Genomic DNA, 7,506 nt, shown 5'->3' on the forward strand with positions numbered 1-7,506 from the left:
TGCCCAAAGTGCGCCTCAGGGTAGGAATCCCTTCTCCACCTGCACCTCACTTTTCTTTCCCAGACATCCAGCACAGGAGCTGGCAAAGCCAAGAGGGAACCATTCCCGCAGAAGACTTTGGCACAGCAGAATCAGCTTGCTGCTATTTTCATCCTGGGGTGAACAGGTGGGAAAGGTCACTTGGTGGCTTGCCAGTTTGAAGCAATGACCGACAGGTGAAAACTAATAAGGGTGCAGCTTGTGACCTCTGGGCAAGCCTGTCTCCTCCCCACCATACAGCCAACCGTGGTCACAGCGCTCTTCACTGTGGGCCACTCAGCACAGACGCTTCTCCTACGGGAATGACGCAGCTTTCTTTCCAAGCCACCGAAAATATGGAGAATAGGGTCAAGGGTATGGAATCTTTCCATGCCCGAATTAGTACTTTCTTACTTGTTATAGATCATACCAATAATAGCTTGAATAATTTTTTTTATGGCTTCTTTTGAGGAGGAACTTGGAGAAAAAAAATCCTGCCAGGTCTGCAAGGGATCATTTTAAGTAGAGGCCAGGTGGTTTACACTGGGGGGGAAGGGGGAATGCTTTATGATCGTGAAAGAAAAATAGTTACACCATTATAAAGAAGTCCCTTAATTGTTTGGGTTTTTTTTACTTCTAAAAGTGTTTCTAACGTTGCTCTTTTAAAATGCAATTACGCTGCCTGCTCACTTCTCACCACCAGATGGCTGTGGTCCCTCACGCACACAGCCGGAGCCCCACCAACTGCAGAGGGCAGCTTCTCCCTTCGTGGTGACCTGTTTAGCAAGCGACCCAATCAGTAGAAACAAAACAACAAAGTTTTTCCTTATTCTAAGTATTATGCTGCAACCATCAGCCCAGTGCAGACTCATAGAGCGACTGCTCCAGAGCATGCACTCAGCAGCTCTGCACTCATTCACTTTGTTGGAGCCCAGAAAGCAAATCACATCCTGGGCTGCATCAGAAGAAGTGTAGCCACCAGATTCAGAGAGGTGATTCTGCCATTTTATACTCTGCTCTAGTAAGACCTCACCTGAAGTACTGCATCCAGCTCTGGAGCCCTCAATATAGGAAGGACCAGGACCTGATGGAGCAGGTCTTGAGGAGGGCCATGAAAGTGGTCAGAGGGTTGGAACACTTCTGCTATGAAGACAGGCTGAGGGAGCTGGAGTTGTTCAGCCTGGAGAAGAGAAGGCTCTGGAGAGACCTAATAACAACCTTCCAGTACCTGAAGGAGGCCTACAAGAAGGATGGAGAGAGACTGTTTACAAAGACCTGCAGTGATAGGACAAGTGGCAATGGTTTTAGATTTAGATTGAATGTTAGGAACAGGTTCTTTACTATGAGGGTAGTGGAACAGTGGAACAGGTTGTCCAGGAAAGTGGTTGAGGCCACATCATTGGAGATATTCAAGGTGAGGCTCAACAGGGATATGGGCAACACTGCTTACTGCAGAGAAGGTTGGACTAGATGACGTTTAGAGGTCCCTTCCAACCCAAACCATTCTCTGATTCTATGATTCTAGGCTGGGAAAAGGCCTTGAGCAAGCTGGTCTATTAGAAGGTGTCCCTGCCCACGGCAGGGGGGTTGGAGATAGATGATCTTTAAGATCCCTTCCAACCCAAACCATCCTATGATTCTATGACTGCACAGAGGTCCAGGAAGAAGCAATACACTGGGTCTCCACATCCATTAATAGCCACACTGGGAACAGGATCCTGGCCTGGACAGATATTTTACATGACCCAGAGCAGTTGTTTCTGTGCAAGCTGAAGAAAGGCATAACTTCCTTGTACTGGGTCGGGGTGCTCCACAGCTCTCAAAGTCAAATCTGTGCTAAAAGTTAAACAGCATTTCCATGATGTTTGGATTCTGTGGTCCTTGGCATACCAGCATTGAATTCACAAAGGCAAAAGAATATGTGCTTCCCTTTTACTTACTGCTAACTTCCAAACAGTATATACATGTTATTTTTCTATTTTTAAGAGCAGTTAGCAAAGATATCCCCTGATTTCCCACAACATCCCCTCAACAATCAGCACAACTGTCCCATGCTAGTACACTGGGAAAGCTGCTCTCCATCCCACATGGATTTTCAGCAGGAGCAGGGAAGTCATTGTGCCTCTCTACTCAGCACTGGTTAGGCCACACCTTGAGTACTGTGTCCAGTTCTGGGCCTCTCAATTTAAGAAGGACATTGAGACTCTTGAACATGTTCAGAGAAGGGCAACGAGGCTGGGGAGAGGCCTCAAGCACAAGCCCTACAGGAGAGGCTGAGGAGCTGGGGTTGTTTAACCTGGAGGAGGCTCAGGGGAGACCTTATTGCTGTCTACAACTACCTGAAGGGAGGTTGTAGCCAGGAGGGGTTTGGTCTCTTCTCCCAGGCAACCAGCATCAGAATGAGAGAACATAGTCTCAAGCTCCACCAGGGGAATTTTAGGCTTGAGGTGAGGAGAAAGCTCTTCACAGGGAGAGTTGTTAGCCATTGGAATGTGCTGCCCATGGAGGTGGTGGAGTTGCCATCCGTGGAGGTGTTCAAGAGGGGATTGGATGTGGCTCTTGGTGCCACGGTTTAGTAGTCATGAGGTGTCGGGTGACAGATCGGACTTGATGATCTTTGAGGTCTTTTTCAACTTTTTTGACTCTATGATTCATGTTGCTCTGCCATGTCAAAACATCCTCAAAGCTTATTTGGGGTAATAAAATTCCCCCTTTCTTCACAAAATTAAAATAAAGCCACTGCCTCTTCCCTTCAATCACTGTTAGTGGCACTGCTTAGGGCAGATGGTGATGCTGGGAACGGATGTGCAGCAGAGACCCAGTGGGCAGGAGAGAGGATTGTTATGAGGAAGGAAATCATTTCTGTAGGTAACTCATGTTTATCTGTGTGGGGACACAAGCAAATGGATGCGCAAGGAGAGAGGAAAGAGACAAAAAAGAGGAAGGAGTATAAGAAAACGTGCAAACACATGAGAGGAAAAACAGATGCTCCAGTGCTCAGGAGCAAGGAACTGGAGGGGGCTAGGGGTGACCAATGTAAAAAAAGGAGTCATACTGGCAGTCAGTCTGGGGTTTTTAATGCTTCTCCTGAAGATATTTCACAAAACACACAGGCAGAGGTGACCTAGCCCTGAGGAGATTTCTCTTTCACTGGCTTTCCTGCTCTCCCCTGGCTTTTAGGGCGCATAGTGCATCCCACACAGTGTCCAGCAGTTCTGCTGCCCGTCGGGTGAGCAAGTGTCTCTGTTGCTTTGTGTCAGTGACCTGCAAAGCCTGAGTAAGGGAATATGGGCTCCCAAGTTAAAGCTTCCTCTTTCCTGTCCACCATTGCCCTTGCAAAATCGTGCGGGTGTGGGTGTGCATGGGATCCGTAGTGGGTTTGGACTGCACGAGTGGGCAAATTCACTTCCCCCTTCCAACAGGACTGACAGGGGTCAGAGAGATTAATAGGGGTGAAGGGGAACAGGATTGCTCCTCATGAGTAGGAGAAGTTTGCTGCAGTGCTGTCTCCAGCAGTGTTGCTGCGGGGCTGCACCTTGGTTCTTATCAAGAACACCTCCCTGTGGGGCACGGGGGTGTTTCACTGTGCAACAGCAAGCAGCTAGGGGCTCAGCCCTGGTGAGGAGATCCCCAGGGAGACAGGTTCTGCAGCAGAGCTTTGGAGGATCAATGATTCCCTTCCAGCACAGAAAAGCCACATGTGCCAGTCTCCAGGCACTATTTTCCTGGCTGATCTTGGCAGAAAAGCATGGATCAGGCACAAGGTGAACTTTATGGTGGGGTGAGGCAAGGACACAGCTTTCCTGAGGCTTTAGGGGAGGCTCTTTCACCAGCATGGAGTGACAGGAAAATCTGTGTTTAGAAAAAGTGCTGTAAGGCACTTCAGTGGTATTTTTAGCTCCTTGGCCAAAAAAAAAGGGCCCTAAATACCAGACCAGTCTCAATGGGAGATAGGTACCAACTTCTCTGAGCTCCTTTACACAATTTCAGTCCAAAGGAGAAAAGAAAGCAAGAAGAAAAGAAAAAGAAAGAAGGAAAGGAAAAGAAAGCAAAAAAGAAGCAAGCAAGCAAGCAAGCAAGCAAGCAAGCAAGCAAGCAAGCAAGCAAGCAAGAAAGAAAGAAAGAAAGAAAGAAAGAAAGAAAGAAAGAAAGAAAGAAAGAGGGAGGGAGAGAAAGGAAGGAAGGAAGAAAGAAAGAGAGCCAGAGTGTAGGTGATGTGCTGCCAGCAGTGCCCCGCTGCCCATCCCCTCTGCCTCCAGGCAGGGCCACGTACAGCAGTTCACACCATCAAAACCAGCTCTGGCACAGTAATAAGGGGGTGGCTCATGCTGTGCCAAGCACCTTTGGTACCTCTTACCTCTGCCAGACCGTGCCCAGCAGCTGAACATTTTAATTCAACCCCCACATTGCGTAGCTTAGGAGCTGCAGCCCCACGGTCCTGCTGCGCTACAGCACTGTGAAGGGGATGAGGGTCTTGGCTCCCCTGTGCTTGGGATGCTAGGGAAGGCCTCCAAAAACAGTGTGGGTGTTTTTGTTCATTTGCACTAGCAGCTGAAGTCCACAAGCACTTTGGCACATGGGGCTCTCCAATGCTGAGCTCACTCTGCCCCTAAAGGAAGGGCTTTGAAGAAATACCTGCCCATGAGAACCCTCCCTGGGTTTACTGCTTCTTGTTAACATGTAGCCATCACTCTTTCAAAACAGGCAGCAGCTCAGTGGGATAAATGAGGTCCTGCCTGCCCTGAAGTGATCCTTGGTAATGGGTGAAGAAAAGGGATAGAGAAGGAGGGGGTGTGGAACACAGCCTATGCCACAGACACCTTGTGTGGCTTTGGGTAAGTTGCTTAAATTTGGCACACCCTGAATGCCAACCTCTAAACTAAATTCATGACCATATTACATATCTGCTGGGTTTGGTGTTTTCCACCGGAATAGACAAAGCCAGGTGCCCATCCAGCACCCCAGAGAGCAGGGTTCCCATGCTTTGATTCCCCTTGTATGGAGCAGGGACTGTCCCAGTCCCAAGGCATATAGCCACAGTGTCTTCCATGTCCCTGGGTCAGTGAGGTGTGCAGATTTAGAATCATAGAATTGTTAGGGTTGGAAGGGGCCTCACGGATCATCTAGTTCCAACCCCTCCTGCCATGGGCAGGGACAACTTACATTACATCAGGTTGCTCATAGCTACATCCAGCTTGGCCTTATAAACCTCCAGGCATGGGGCTTCTACCACCTCCCTGGGCAACCTGTTCCTGTCTCTCACCACCCTTATGGTGAAGAAGTTCTTCCTAACATCTAATCTGAATCCACCCATTTCTACTTTTGTCCCATTCCCCCTAGTCCTATCACTACCTGACACCCTCAAAAGTCCCTCACCAGCTTTCTTGTAGCCCCCTTCAGATACTGGAAGGTCACAATAAGGTCTCCTCAGAGCCTTCTCTTCTCCAGACTGGGCAGCCCCAACTCTCTCAGTCTGTCCTCATAGCAGAGCAGCTCCAGCCCTCTGCTCATCCTCGTGGCCCTTCTCTGGACACATTCCAGCACCTCCAGATCCTTCCTGTAATAAGGGCTCCAGAACTGGATGCAGTACTCCAGGTGAGGTCTCATCAGAGCTGAGTAGAGGGGAAGAATCACCTCCCTCAACCTGCTGGCTATGCTTCTCTTGATGCAGCCCAGGATGTGATTTGCTTTCTGGGCTGCAAGTGCACACCGGTGGCTCATGTTGAGCTTCTGATCCACCCCCAAGTCCTTTTCTTCAGGGCTGCTCTCAATCTGCCAGGTTTCCTGGCCTGGGACACCTGCTTTTCTGACCTTTCCTAGCTTGCCCAGTGCAGTGGCAGAGGGCTGGGAAGCGGAGCCAAACGGGGAGCATTTTGTGGCTGCCAGTGGTGCCGCACATCCCACTGGGACTCTCCAGTCTTGCACGAACTCCCAACCCCCCTGCCTGCCTCCCGCTAAGGCTGACTCACTCTTTTCCCAGCGTGGGCGTCCTGCTGAGTCAGGGTCAGGCTGGGTCATCCAGTATTGCTGAGCAATGGTTTCAGGCTGCGGCGGAGGGGCTCTTTTGCTGAGTCACGGTGGAGAAGGATCCACGTGAGGCTGTTTATTTAGGAGCGGTTTTCTGTGCACTGCCCTGAGATTGCAGCTGCTGCTCTTGGCCCAGGTCCCACATCTCGGGACAATCGGAGAAATCTCCAGAAACTGCCCTGCTTGCTCACAGCCCCTCAGCTGCTCAGCTTGTTGGATACTCATGCCTCCTCTGTCCCAGGGGCAGAGAACCACGGGTTCCAGTTTGTTCTCCTCCCTTCCCCTGAGCAAAGGGTCTGAGCTGTGGCACAAGGTCCTGCTTGTTGCATGTGTATGAGTTTCAAATCCATTTTTCACAGTCTTTCCTGACACACAGCCAGGACACGCTTTGTTTTACACAGCTGTAGCACTGATACAAAGGAGGCAGGGTGGATTGAAACATTTGCACAAACAGGGTTTGAATTTGATAACTCTGCCCTGCTCCTCTCCTCACTTCCCTTTTGCTTCCAAAGCAGAACCCCCAGCAGGAAATGAGGTTGATCCCCACCAGCACCAAGACTCTAAGCTAGATCATGGTGGGCTCTATGCACCCTCCCACAAAATTTCAGCGCAGTGCACCCATAGCCTGGAGACCTGCTTCATGCTTTAGGTCGCTGTCTGACTCTGGGTCTGTGGTCACAAAACAGGTACATGCATTGGGTGTGGGGCTGCTCTGTTCCCAGCCAGCTCAGAGCTCTTGCCTTGCTCAGAGCCAGGTGCTGCAGCACACCTACACCCACCTGTGCAAATATGCATTGTAACCTGCATTTCCTGTCCTTACCAAGATGGTTCATTTATGTCTGAGAAATCTGCCTGCACCTCTGTCTCCCGTGATGGTGGCCTTTGGGATTCTCATGTGTGCAGTTTGCCCAGCACAGCTGTATCTATCAGACTGTCTGAAAGGTGCCAGCAATGCCAGTCCAAAGGACACCTGCATTCCTCACGGAGACTTCCAGTGCATTGCACTCCTGACCTCCTTTTTCCACCTGTGTCTCTGACCTCAACACAGATTGTTTAATGCTGATGGCAGTGAGCACGCTCAGTTCTTCCACAGCAGGGCTGGGCTGGGCAGGGCAATACCCCGTTGGTCAACACAAATTAATCTACAGAGTATCCCGGTCCTCCAGCACTGACCCTCTTTAGCAAATCACTTTAAGCAGTTACCACAATCTCTCCCACCCTCACCATTACACTGCAAGTCCTGGTTACTGAGTCAGCTTTCTGGGTGCAGTCCAGGCAGCTGCATTTTGCTGTGTCATGGTCTGAGAGAGCCTAATTAACCCCTCCTTTCACCACACACCCCACCAAGCTGAGACAAGCTGAGCTGCCAAGAGCCGCCTGGCGGAGCCTGGCTGGATACAGCACCTCCCACATGGGTGCAGGAGAGCTGACTTTGCACTCCCATAGCTGCTGGGTAACAAG

The sequence above is a fragment of the Melanerpes formicivorus genome, unplaced genomic scaffold (assembly GCF_026170545.1).
Source record: "Melanerpes formicivorus ecotype bairdi unplaced genomic scaffold, bMelFor1.0.p_v2 SCAF_8, whole genome shotgun sequence".
In the NCBI taxonomy this organism is placed as follows: Eukaryota; Metazoa; Chordata; class Aves; order Piciformes; family Picidae; genus Melanerpes; species Melanerpes formicivorus.